Consider the following 14,484-nt stretch of genomic DNA (forward strand, 5'->3'; position numbering starts at 1 on the left):
CCCTTCCCTGTATGTTTTGTTCTTCTAAATCGGCGCTTCCACATTCCCGGTCCCTTTCTCTCCATTCCCAGAGCTGCCAGCCTAACCCAGCCCTTGTTACTTGTCATCAGGAACATGACACTTCAGTAGACTGAGGCTTTTCCGGAAGGCATCTCCTCCCCAATCCCAGTGCTATGTGCAGGCAGGACAGAAGAAGGGAAGTTCCAATCCCTCCCCTTTAGGGATAAGAGTCCAGTTAGAGAGATAAGATCCAGATGCATCTGGGAAACAACAACCCACAGGGTTAGTCTCTCTAGTGGAGGACATTAGGGATCTGTCCTTGGCCCTTTGCTGCTCAGCTGTTTGTTTATTTTCTTCAAAATATTTTTTCTAATGGATCACAGGGATCATAGAGAGTTGGAAGAGACCAAAGAATCTACCTGGTTTCAACCCCTTACTTTACAGATGGGGAAAATGAGGCTGAGTTCAAGTCTGTCTCTGACATATACTGCCTATGGGATTCTGGGCAAGTCTCTTTATTTCTTTATCCTAGATGTCAGCTCTCTAAGACTATAAATTGTAGATGATGTGTTCTGGTAGAAAGAGTTTCTCACCAAAAGTTCCCCACACCAATGAAATCCCCAATCCAATCAATCATTTCTCAGATGTTCAGTCATTTTTCAGTCATATCCAACTATTAATGACGCCATTTGGGGTTTTCTTGACAGAGACACTGGAGTATTTTGCCATTTCCTTCTCCAGGTTATATTACAGATGAGGAAACGGAGACAAACAGGGTTAAGTGACTTGCCTAAAATCACATAGTTTAAAAAGGCTAGATTTTAACAAAATGAGTCTTCCTGACTCCAGGCTCAGCGCTCCATTCACTGAGCAATTTTAGTTACCCAAAGTGCTAATCACTTTGCAAATAGAATTTCATCTGATCGTCACAGCAACTCTTTGAGGAAGTGTTATTACTATCTCCTTCTACAGCTGAGGGAACTGAGGCTGACTGTGACCGTCTTAGAGTCACACCGCTATTAAGTGAGCGAAGTAGCATTTGAACTCGAGATCAGGATCGCTTCCCAGGTCTACATCCGCTGCACCACCAGCCCTCTATTTGATCCAGCCTTAAAGGTCCACTCTTATCCTCAAAGCCATCCCATCTTGACAGGAGCTCGCAGAGTTCATGCTCTGCTGACTTTAGCCTTTGAAAACTCAGGGCTGACTCCACGCCACGCTGAGGCACCAGAGCAAGGCTTTTGCTGACTGAAAAATACGCAGATGTCGGGTTTACCTAATTCACCGAGAGTACAAACGCAGAAGGGGTGACTGATGGGATCCAAGACCCTCCACCTCTCAGCTCTGGGCAGTCTCTCTGGATGTTCCTATGCCTAGAATGATCTCCCTCCTTCGGTCGAAATTCTGACCTCCCTGCCTTCCTTCCGGACCTAACTAAACTCTCACCTTATTCACAAAGCTTTCCCCAACCCCTCTTAATTATGGTGCCTGTTAATCAGTTCCTATTTATTCTGTATATAGTTTGTTTTGTTTGAATTTGTATGCATGTTGTCTCCCCCATTAGACTGTAAGCTCCTTGAGGGTAGGATTGTCTTTTTTTTTTTTCAAGCAGCAATTCAGATTTATTTGTGGCTAAGATCTGGGGATAAGCAACGGTAACAGCTTGAGCGCAATACATAGGATCCTTCCCCTTTATGATGAGTGAAATGCACGCCACTTGTCCAGCGGACCACGGCTGGGAATATACTCGACCCCACAGCCATCAGGAATGAGACGCTTTTCAGCTACCATGTCCTCAAATTCGTCTGCATTAAACGTCGTGAAGCCCCACTTCTTTGAGATGTGGATCTTTTGGCGACCAGGAAACTTAAACTTGGCCCTGCGCAAAGCCTTCAATCACGTGCTCCTTGTTTTGGACTTTGGTACGAATAGACATGATCACCTGTCCTATATGTACACGAGCAGCAGTATCCTGGGGTTTCCCAAAGGCACCCCGCATGCCTGTTTGGAGTCTACCAGCACCGGCGCGAGACAACATTTTGTTGATTCGAATAACATGGAATGGGTGCAGTCGAACACGGATGTGGAAACCATCTTTGCCACAACTTTTCACCATATATTTGTTGGCACAGATTCGTGCAGCTTTAAAGGAAAGTTGTTCATATTCATCAGATACCATATGACCACAGAATGGGAACTCATCCACTTTTGCCCTTTTTTCGACCTAGGTCAAAGATTCGTATCTTTGCATCAGGAACACCTTGGCAGGAACGTGATTTGGGATATGGTTTGTTCTTACAGTATCTGTAGCAACGAGCTAGGCAGCGGCCCATAGTTAGGGCAGCCCCCCCCCCCAAAAAAAACGGCAAGATTGTCTTTTGCCTCTTTTTGTATCCCTGGTGCTTAGCGTGTTGCCTGGTGCATAGTGGGTGCTTTACAAATGTTTATTGATTGATGACATAATTGATACAATAGGACCTTAGCAGATCATCCTGTGGATCTAAAAACAAATTATATTCCATAAAGGCAAACGAAAGTCCTACAATTATTTTTTTTAAAATACATTGCCCAGGGGCAGCTAGGTGGCACACTGGATAAAGCACCGGCCCTGGATTCAGGAGTACCTGAGTTCAAATTTGGCCTCAGACACTTGACATTAGCTGTGTGACCCTGGACAAGTCACTTAACTCCCATTGCCCTGCAAAAAAAAAAATACATTGCCCAAGTATGGGGGGGGGGGCGCGAGAAATAGCTGGATGGCCACTTAGGTGAAAAAGAACTTCAGTGGCTTCGGTCTTGTGAGTAGCTGCCAAATAGAAAATAAATAAATAAAAGGCTATATTATGTCTGGCTCAATTATGCTAAAACTAAATATTCCAAACAAGGGAAACGAGAGTTATGCTTTTTGCTCTGGTCAGAGCATACCTGGAACAGTACCTTGGATTCTAAGCCCTTCAGCATCATCATCATCATCACCACCATCTTCTTCTTCCTTTTGGTGAGGCAATTGGGGTTAAGTGACTTGCCTAGGGTCACACAGCTAGTAAGTGTTAAGTGTCTGAGGCCGGATTTGAACTCAGGTCCTCCTGCATCCAGGGCTGGTGCTTAGGCCCTTCATTTTAAGAGGCACCCTAATAAGCCAGAGCACCCCACATGAGGGCCATGGAGATGAGAGAATGTCAATTGCCACTTAACAAATGGTTGGGGGAATGAGGGATTTTTAGCCTGAAAAAAATAAAAGGTCCATGGGACTCAAAAGAGTCATTCTCTAATATCTAAAGTGTTGCCACATGAGAAGGGAACTCAGCTTATTCCATATAGCTCTGGAGACTAGAACTGGGATGAATGTGAGTTGGATTTATAAGGTAAGAGATGTCATCTGAGATAAGGAAGAATTTCAAGGAGGGGGGGACATCGATCCAGGCTTTGAAGGTTGAATTGCATTTGGATACCTGGTTCAGGGGGAGAAATTGGTGCAGGTGATGTGTGTGTGCATGCATATGCTGTAATGTAGGGGGAAAGGGAGGAAGTAAAGAAACTCACCTTACTAGTGATATTCTCAGTGGTCAGGGGAGTGGCTGGAGGGAGGGAAAGAATTTAGACCTGAAAACAAATTTTTTAAATGTTAGCTATTATTATTATTGTTATTACCTTGGACTTAAAGATTGAATGTGGACACTTCACAATCTCATGGGAAAGTCTGTGAGGGTGAGGACGGTTGCCTCAGATTGCTTTCTCTGGAGGATGGAGTGTATCATGGTAAAGGTAAGCTCCTTGAGAGCAGGGATTGTTTGTTTCTTGTTGGGGATTTTGTTTTTGTCTTTGCATCCCCAATAAGGAGCAAGCAGAGTGCCTAACAATCAGGCCCCTTAGTAGTCACTTAGTCCAGGAGTCCCTGGAGTCAAGAGAATTTGAGTTCAAATCCAGCCTCTACACTACTGTGCACTCTACACTAGCTGTGTGACTCTGGGCAAGTCATTTAGCCCTAATTGCCAAGGAAGGAAGGAAGGAAGGAAGGAAGGAAGGAAGGAAGGAAGGAAGGAAGGAAGGAAGGAAGGAAGGAAGGAAGGAAGGAAGGAAGGAAGGAAGGAAGGAAGGAAGGAAGGAAGGAAGGAAGGAAGGAAGGGAGGGAGGGAGGGAGGGAGGAAGGAAAGTAGGAAGGGAGGGAGGGAGGGAGGGAGGAAAGGAGGGTGGGAAAGAAAGAGGGAGGAAGGAAGAAAGAAAGAAAGAAAGGAAGAAAGAAAGAAAGAAAGAAAGAAGAAGAGAAGAGAAGAGAGAGAGCGAGAGAGAGAGAGAGCGAGAGAGAGAGAGAGAGAGAGAGAGAGAGAGAGAGCGAGAGAGAGAGAAAGAGAGAAAGAGAGAGAGAGAGAGGGAGAATCTCAGAGTTAGGAGGACATCACAGGCCATCTAATCCACAAGCCAATACTCCTGAACTGGAGTATTACACACACACACACACACACACACACACACACACACTCCATTCACATGTTTTCTTGTTGTCTTGATCAGAATAGAAATCTGGACAATTAAACTACAGTAGGTCCTAATATCACAGAGCTGGAAAACGCCTAACCCAACCTCTTCACCTTGAGAGGGGTCCCATTACAGAGGGCCAGGTTGCAACACATAGTCTTGGTGGCAGAGGAAAGCAGAATGAGAGCTGGGATAAACTGGTGTTGCAAATACCTGGAGGGGTCTAAGGGTCAGGTGCTTGACCTCTCAGTTCATTGACTCTCACTTCCTCCTGAGATAAGGGTGGTTTTCACTTCAGAGTTTTTACCTCTGAGTACTTAACTCTTTACCCACCTCTTTGCAAAGTGCAGCAGCCCAATGGAAAGCTAATCAATCAACCAAACAACATTTATTAAATACCTACTATGTGCCAGGCAATGTGCTAAGCACTAAGATAAGACTGAGAAAGTTTACAGTGAGAATAAGGACCAGCTCTGAACCTCTCCTCCTCCATAAGGAAAGTATGATTTCTTTTTGGATGGGACTTATAACATCTTCAGCAACAGGAACTTCTGAAAAGGAAATTCATTCTACCAATGCAAATTTGCACCTGCTCTGTGACTCAGTCTTAGAGTCCGAGTCTCGGAGTTTTAGTGTGGCATCATTGAGAATTTAAATGGCTTAACTAGAATCACCCTGCCAGTATATGCCAGAAGCCACACTCCCAACAGATATTGAAAGTGATATTGGAACCCAGGTCTTCCTGACTCGGAGGCCAGCAGTGATAATGATATTCACTCATTATTGATCAGGCATCGAATGGTCAGTAAAGGAAGATGGCGAGGTCTATGAATCAGGTAATTGGTCAGGGGGCAAGGGGTGGAGGGAATTTGGTCAAGCTGATCTTCATTAATTGGCCAAGTGGGTTTGCTTTTGGTCGGACCAACAGTCCATGAATGCAGGCAGTCTGTTAGTGAATGGTCGATTAGGGGGTCTGCTAGTCAGCAAATTTGTTAATCCGATGGTCTGCCATTCAGGCAAGTGGTCTGTCATGTGACCAATCATTCAGAATCATGCACTGAGCTGAGCCCCCGACTAGGATCCCAAGGAAACATAGAGCAATCTGAAGCAAAGGTCCTCATCCTCATGGTCTTTCCAGTGAGATAATGGCGTGTCCAATCCAATCCAATCTTGAAGTCTGATAATAATAGCAAACATTTAAAAAAAAATTTTACTTTCAGTTCCAAATTCTCTCCCTTCCTTCAGCCACTCCCCCACCTACTGAAAAGGCAAGTAATTCTATACCCATTATACATGTGAAGTCACACAAAACATATTTCCATATTAGCCATATTGCCAATAAACAGGCAAGAAAAATAGGGTGAAAAAATATGCTTTAATCTGCCCTGAAGAGTTCATCAGTTCTCTTTTTGGAGGTGGATAAAAAGAACATTTATATAGCACCTATTATTTGCCTGTGCTCCATGCTAAGTGCTTCACAAATATTATCTCATTTGATCCTCACAACAACCCTAAGAGGTAGATGCTATTATTATCACCCTCACTTAACAGGTGAGAAAACTGAGGTTAAAAAGGAGGTTGACTTGCCTAAGGTCATGCAGCTAGTAAGTGTACCTGAGGCTGGATTTGAACTCAGGTTTTCCTGACTCCAGGTGCAGTGTTCTATCCACTGTACCACTTAGCTGTCCAAGAGATCACCACCTTATTGGTAATCTGTGTGACCCTGGATAAGCCATTTAATTTCCCAGTGCTCCCAGACAAAAAATGTATTTTTCATCTAGCATGTTCTGGGCAGGAGCTGCTGATCTTTTTTTCAGAAAAATTGAGAAATCAATGCATTTTTTTTTCATCAGGGCCTTAGATTTTCTTTAGAACTGGATTGGAGAGGAGACAGAGATGCTGAATAGGTGTAGAGAATCAGGCTGGACCAGGTTGCCCTAACAACAGCATTCAGGATGATGACTAAGACAATTCCAGCCTAGGATCCTATGGTAGGTCCACAGGGCCCTTTTTGGGGGGGGGGGTCGGCCAGGATTATCCTCACAGGTGAGTATATTCTGAACCCTGCTAACTCCCCTCACTAATTCATAGAAAGACATCTTGTAGGAAAATGATTAAAAATGATCCTGGGCTTTGCTGATAACTACCCCTTGGGCTATCTCTCAAGGGCATGGGGGAGAGAGTGGAGGGAGGAACAAGTGGGAGCGCCCAGATCAAGATCCCATGAGTTCCTACCCCACCAACCTTAGGTCCAAATGACCAGTGGGTAGCAGCACCCTACAAACACTGGTCCAAGTGGAAAGACCATAAAATTAGAAGTTGGTTCACCTGAGTTCAAGACCCAGCCCTGTCACAACCTGGGACTTCAGGCCTATCACTTTACTATTCTTCACCTCAGTTTCTTTACCTGTAAAATGCAGGTGTTGCTCTAGGTGGCATTTTCAGGTCCCCCACATCGTCCCTCTGACATTCTTTGTCCAAAGTGCCTTTTTACATGCTCCATATTCCAAGGTGCCCTCCAACATTTAACACTACATGAAGCCTGGAGACTGTAAGTGAGAGACTTGAACTGTGGGTAGGGATAGGGAGTGAGTGCTAATGGTGAAGATCATGAAGTCTGGAGTTAGGGTTGGGGCTGATAGTTAAATCAGCGAGTTGATTTGGTAATTACAACCTTAACCAATAAGAAGATAGCCAGGAAATTTGTAAATGATGGGGTATGGTGAAGAATGCTGGAAGGTGACACCCAAATTCAATCATATCAGGCTTTGAGACTGTCTCTACCTAATCTAAGCCAGGTATTGGGGAAGGAGCAGGAAGAAGGTATCAATAGGCATGGAAAAGCATTCTAGGTGAACTCCATCACTCCACAATTCCACAGTGAGGTAAAGAGGAATGTCTGCAGAATTCCCACCTGGGGTTCTCCACTGGACCACTAACATTGCTTCTTTGTTCTTTTTCAGTGGAGTCCAACTCTTCTCGACCCCATTTGGAGTTTTCTTGGCAAAAATGCTGGATTGGTTTGCCATTCTTTTTTCAGCTCATTTTACAGATGAGGAAATGGAAGTAAACAGGTTTAAGTGACAACTAGGGTGACACATAGCTGTTGTTTATCCTTCATTCCTGAAGAGGACCATGACACCAGGGTGATGCCATGACTTACAGTGAATTGGATTTAAGTGACGGAGGGCTGTGCAAGGTCACCAACATCACTCTCTCCTCCAAAGCCATCTGGGTCCAGTGGCAAAATATACATCAGGATGACTGGAAATGGCCTCTGATGTTTAAGGCAACTGGGGTTAAGTGACTTGGCCAGGGTGACAGAGCTAAGTGTCTGAGGTCACATTTTAACTCATGTCTTTTTGACTCCAGGCCCAGCTCTGGTTCTAGAGTCCACTAGAAGGGGCCCTTCTTAATGTCCACTGAGACAAGACAAGGCAGGGATTATAAAAGAGGGGGTGGGGGGAGGAGGGGAGAAAGAACTTCAGCTAAAGTCATATCTTTCATCAATGTGCTTCATCAACTAGCCACCTCCTACCCTATATTTCTTTGCACTCTTCAATAATTGGGTAAGGGAATGGACATTTTTACAGGAGCCTTCTGGGGACAAAATACCAAGATTTTTAATAATGGGACTTTTAGTGCAGGGAAAAAAGAAGTGTGCTGCTATGTGGGCCCTTAGGGGATATCTTGTGGGTGTAGGGGATCTTTTCTTTCTTTCTTTCATTTTTTGCAGGGCAGTAAGGGTTAAGTGACTTGCCCAGGGTCACCCAGCTAGCAAGTGTCAAGTGTCTGAGGGCAGATTGGAACTCAGGTCCTCCTGACTCCAGGGTCGGTGCTTTATCTACTGAGCCACCTAGCTGCCCGGTGTAGGGGATCTTAAGGTGCCCCTCTAATCTCACTGTACCCACCAGAATTCACACCCAGATCGCTCCTGATTGCACTGGCCAGCATTCTTTCCATTACACCAAATAGAGAGTTTGGTTTTAGGGTTACCACTTGATATTCAGGTGAAGATTGGAGTTAAGCATTTGGAGTCATATCGAGGTTGAGTTGTTGAAGGTCAGTTTTCAGAGTAGGGGCATGAAGCTTGATTGGGGCTCACCACTGCAGTTACACATTAGGGATGGAGTTGAGATTTCTGGTTAAAGTTAGGATTGAGACTGGGATTTGGAGGTGAAACTGGGGCTCCAGTTTAAACTGTTAGTGTTGGGACTAGGGTTTAGGGCGATGATTAGGAGTTAGGATTAGGCAGAGCATTACCTAGGCCAGGGACATACCTGCCTGCGCTAAGAAAGGGATCTTGCTGGAGCCAGCTCATACTGACTCCCAAAAGCAATTGTTATTTCAGTGTGAACACTCACCCCTTCGAGGACTGCAAATAAGGGCTTGATTTGTTTCGCTGATTTCTAGATTTAAGAAAGCAGGGGAGAAAACCTCAGTAATGTTAATTACATTTAAAAGTCTGTCATGCATTTTAGGAGAATCGGTTATTAAATACTTGCAAGCATATTTCTGGCTAAGTCACAGAAAGACATATAAAAGGGATGTCGGCTGTCTCAAGGACACCATAAGGAAAGGGTAGGGTAGGGACTCTAGTTTATTTTACGTTAATCGTATTCTTAGCTGGGGAGCAAAATTAGCCAGTTGCATTGCGGGAGGGCAGTTGCTAACACGGATTTAGAGGCTGAAGGGGAATTTAGAGGTCGCCTTGTCCAGCACCCTTCATTTCAAGCTCTGTGACTTGTCGAGGTCTTCCAGAAGGTGTAGAAAGGAGCTGAACTTGGGAGGCATCGGACTTGGGTTCAAATTCTGACTCTGCGATGGGTGTGACCTTGAGCAAATGCCCTAACGTCTCTAGACCTCAGCTGCTTCTTTAACCCAACGAGTCTCTGAAGTCCTTCCCAGGTCTAGATCGAGGTATCAGAGAGGGCTTTCAAATACTGGTCTTCCAACTTCAAATCCAGCCCCTGTCACTTAGTTAACACCGGGCAGTTTGGAAGTGACTGAGATTCAAGGTCACACAGGTGGAAAGAGGAAGATTCGAACCCCTCTCTTGAGTCTCTGCACTTGGCTTCCTTCCCCGGGGGTCTCGTCTCCCCGCGCGGTCCACCCCGATGTCTGCTTGCCTGCCTGACCCCTGCCCGCTCGGAGGTGGGCTCTGTCGGTGATTCGTCGGGTCTGAGCTGCCGCGCTGAAAAACAAACCCGAATCACCTTGACGCCGCCGGCAGCGCTGCCAAGACCAAGGTCGGCGAGATTAGCGGCGTATTTGCACCTCCCGACCTTGACCTTGCTGCCGCCCCCCCCCCCCCAGCATCCTTTCCACATGTTTGCGCGCCTGCGTCACCCGCAGCTTTCCCCTCCCCTTTCTCTCTTGCTCTCTGTGTCTCCCCCACCTCCAGGCCAAGGGACAAAAGGTTTCCGAGGCGCTGTGCCTGGTTTGGGAATCAGAGGAGGATTTCCAAGGCGCGCGCCGGGCTGCGCAAAGGCAGTGTAGGAGCGAGCGAGCCAGCGACCGCCCCGGCTCTGCCCGCCTGGCCAGCCTCTTGATGCGGGGCGACACCCGGTGGTGCGTCTCGGGAGCGCAGTCTCGGAGAGCCCGACCACCTCTCGGAGCTACGCGGCCATGCCTGAGCGCCTGGGTGCCCAGGTCCTGCTGCACAAAATGTTCTATTCCTTGCCCGAGGAGGGATGGAGACGACATGTGGTCCAGCCTTCCACCCCCACCCCTGCTACTAATAAACAACAGTCCCTCACAGCTGTCCAGGGCAAAGCCAAGAATAGTCTTCAGCCATCGTAATTCTTCCTGGATCCCTCATTTCATCGGTCTGAGGAGCCCTTCTGCCTACAGGCAGAATTCAAGCACTCTTTGAATGACCGATGGTCAGCTGCCTCTTGCACCTTCTGGGTGCCCTTGGACAAGTCACTTAGCTTGAGATGAAGGGTACTGAACGAATCGACCTCTAAATTCCCCTTCAGTCTCTAAATCCTCCCCAGCAGTGCAACTAGATAATTTTGCTTCCTGGTTAAGAATATAAAATCGTATCTCTACTCTGTAGTGATTGGGACGGGGAAAAAGGCATTGATCAACCTCTGGCAAAATGAGTTTCTCCCATCTAAGGTAGGCTAGGGCACCAAGACAGGCCAGAGCTTGGGTTTTGCTAACTCAGCCTTTCTGGGAACTGGGACCACCCTCAAGTCCTCTAAGGTACAGTCAAATTGCTCTTCCACTACGCTCTCATCTCCCATCTCCATGCCTTTGTACTGTCATGGATGGGAGTGCCTTTCCACCTTGACCCTGCCTCAGAATCCCTAGCTTCCTCTGAATCTCTGCTACTTTACATAGGAAACTTTTTCTGATCTCTCCAGCCACTTGTGAGTTTCCTGACACACAAACAAACAAACAAAAGCATTACCGTTTACCTATGTGGTATAGGGAGCTGAGTATGAAACTTCCTCTATCAAATTCAGGTGTACATCTTTAATTGGGTTGTCCAAGAGAGGCAGTATGGTGTAATAAGAGTCAGAAAGACCAGGATCTTAATATCACCTCAGACAATAGCTGTCTGACCCTGTGTCTAACCTTCCTGTGCCTCAGTTTCCTTATTTATAAAATGAGGGGGCTGGATGGCTTCCACTTCTAGCTTTAAGCCAATGATCCTATAAGGTCCCACAGATAGTATGTATCAGAGGCAGACCCTGAATGAAGGTCTTCCTGAGCCCCAAACCCAGCTCCACCAAACTGCCTCCCTATTTTAGAGAGGTTTGGCGTTTGGTCCACAGTCACCCAGTCAGTTAATGGCAAGGCGAAGGCTCAGTGACAGAACCATATATTTTCCACAAAGGTTTTACTCTGCAGGGGCATCTAGGTGGCACAATTGATAAAGCACCTGCCCTGAATTCAGAAGGGCCTGAGTTCAAATCCAGCCTCAAACACTTGACACTTACTAGATGTGTGACCCTGGGCAAGTCACTTAATCTTCACTGCCCCACAAAAAACACAAAACAAAGTTTTACTCTGCCTCATGCTGGGCCATGGGAACATGGAAGTAAACCAAGGTTCCAAAAGTTTGTGCTAGCCAAGTACAAGCTCAGGAAAACCTCTTAGTTTGGTTTCAGTGACAAAGTGCTGTCCCTTGGCCAGCCAAACTAAGACTAGGTCATCACCAAAAACTTGGACATGAGTTGATGAATTCTTTAGCTATAGTCACCATGAAACAAATAAACTCCTCAATTATCATGATATATAATGTATAGTACATAAGTGAATGTACAATATTATATAAAACATATAGTATACAAGTGTTTGTATAATATATTAAACACATAGCATATATGTAATGTTTATAAAACATATAGTATATAAGTCTAACGTCATATATAGCAGTATAGAAATGTATATGATATTATACATAACATATAGTATATAAGTGTACATATATCATATTATAGAAAATTTAACCAAAAATTGTGACTCATTCACATCTTCATCTGAATCAATCACTTGAAATTCATATTTTAAACTGTGAAGAAAATAACATTTCACAGTCAGACCTAACTATGCCCTCTGAGTTTAGTGACAAGTATGGATTAGAAGACATTTTGAAAAAAATGCCAATTGATTGTTTTCAAGTAGGTATAGTCACTTGAACTAATGGCTGATAAAGTAGTTGGATGGAACAGCTAAAGATCCCGTTTTAATGAAGCCCTAGCTCTTCTTTATATTTAATATTAATTTGTATTGCAACAAATGTGCTGGTCTTGTAGGTCAAACATACCCAAAACAATCTTGTTTGTATAATTAATTTGTTCAGTCAGCTCTTTCCTCATAGAGAGTACAAATGAAAACCTTAGCCCTGGCCAGACCAGGTCAAATCACAATTTCCCTTTTAGAGGAAGGTCATCCAGTGACACAAATGAAGGGAAAACTTTAGGGCTCCCGAGGGTAGTTTTAACAGGGGAGCTTATAGAAAGGGCTGGAGAGGTAAGTCGGTTTCACTGGCCAACATCAAAATAAGAGATATCAGTCTCAGTCTATTAGAAAAAAGACGTATCATGTCATCGTGGGGCATATAGGTCACCCAGTGGATAGAATGCTAGGCCTGGAATCCAGAACACCTGAATTCATATCCAGCCTCAGTTACTTACTAGCCCTGTGACCCTGGACCAATCTTTAGCTTCTGTTTGCTTCAATTTCCTCATCTGTAACATAGGAATAATAATAGAGCCTACCTCCCAGGGTTCTTGTGAGGTTTAAATGAGATAATTGTAAGGCATTTAGCCCAGTGCCTACAACACAGTGGGCATTATATAAATGCCAACCATTATTGTGGTTGTTCTAATTGAGAAAAGAGCACTGTACAAGAGGTCCGGAGACCTAGAGCACTTCACAGCCTTCCTTGAATGAGTCATTTCCTTCCCTTTCTCAGTCTCAGTTCCTTCATCTGTCAAATGGGAGGAAAGGGGATGGGACTAGATCAGGTGCTCTTGACCTGGGGTCTGTGAACTTGGCAGATAGATTAGATAGATAGATAGATAGATAGATAGATAGATAGATAGATAGATAGATAGATAGATAGATAGATAGATAGACAGATTTTAGTGAGGCAATTGGGGTTAAGTGACTTGCCCAGGGTCACACAGCTAGTAAGTGTAAAGTGTCTGAGGCCGGATTTGAACTCAGGTACTCCTGACTCCAGGGCCGGTGCTTTATCCACTGTGCCACCTAGCCGCCCCCCATGTTTTGAATTTTATGCAATTAAAAATGTCATTCTGAGAAGGGGTCCATAGGCTACCAAAATGATCCATGACACAAAGGAGAAGAACTCCTGGAATGTGGGGTCCCTTCTAGGTCTGCCTGGCTGGCATAAGATTAAGAGAGTCAGCCTCAAGGTCAAAAATCAATCACTCAATCAACAAGCATTATTTTTTTAATCATAAAAGTACTTTATCATTTCCAGTTACATGTTGAGATAGTTTTCAACATTTGTTTTTGTAAGATTTCTAGTTTCTAATTTTTCTCCCTCCCTCTCTTCCCTGCCCCCTCCCCAAGACAGCAAGCAATCTGATATAGCTTGTATATGTATAATCACATTAATCATATTTCTGCACCAGTCATGTTGTGAAAGAAGAATCAGAACAAAAGGGAAAAACCTCAAGAAAGAAAAAAGAAAAACAAACAAAAAAGTAGAAACAGTATGGTTCAATCTGCATCTAGATTCCACAGTTCTTTTTTCTGGATGCGGAAAGCATTTTCCATCGTGAGTTATTTGGAATTATCTTGGACCATTGTATTGCTGAGAAGATTTGAGTCTATCACAGTAATCAACAAGCATTATTAAGCACCTACTGTGTACTGGGAGCTAGGTGCTGAAAGTAAAAGTGAGATACTGGCTGCCCTCAAAGGGCCTACATTCTGATCTGAAGCCCTGATTTCAGTCTGGCCTCTGGCACTCACCTTGCCTCTCTATGAGTCCTCTAGGTAGCTCTAAGCCTATGAATTACAGAGAAATTGCTACCCTATATTTGTGAAGGGTTTTCTCTATGGATGAACCCACAGCTCCAGGTCCTATCCTTATTTACCAGGAGGACAGTCAGCATGAGGCTAGGGTCTAACATTGGATGGAAGAACCAGGGGTTAAAGAGGCAGCCAGATCTGGAAGCATGGTCAGAAAATAGGAGGTAGACAAGCCTGAGGAAGGAGGAAGGGGTAGAGACAATGCATCAGGAAATGGCCTTGATGTCTAGGGCAGTTTGCTGATCCAGCTCTCCTCCCCTTTATCTCCCACCTTGATTTTCCCCAGGTCACCCAGCCAGTAAGTACCAAAGGCAAGCTGGGAACCCAGGTCCCCTGATGCTCTTGCAGCATGCTTCACTACACCATGGTGCCTTCCAATCAATCAGCAGATCAAATGATTTCCTTTGAAACACAGAGCAGATATTTGTTATTGAACAATTAATAACTACTCTGACTGGTTCATTGTATCCTTAGGAATCCAAAATTTTA

At 44.8% G+C, this 14,484-nt stretch overlaps 1 pseudogene; it reads right to left on the reverse strand.

Moving 5' to 3' along the window:
- Window positions 1-1,692: 1,692 nt before the first annotated feature.
- LOC122737162 lies at window positions 1,693-2,333 on the reverse strand (annotated as a pseudogene).
- Window positions 2,334-14,484: the final 12,151 nt, after the last annotated feature.

This window comes from Dromiciops gliroides, chromosome 1 (assembly GCF_019393635.1).
Source record: "Dromiciops gliroides isolate mDroGli1 chromosome 1, mDroGli1.pri, whole genome shotgun sequence".
Classification (NCBI taxonomy): domain Eukaryota; kingdom Metazoa; phylum Chordata; class Mammalia; order Microbiotheria; family Microbiotheriidae; genus Dromiciops; species Dromiciops gliroides.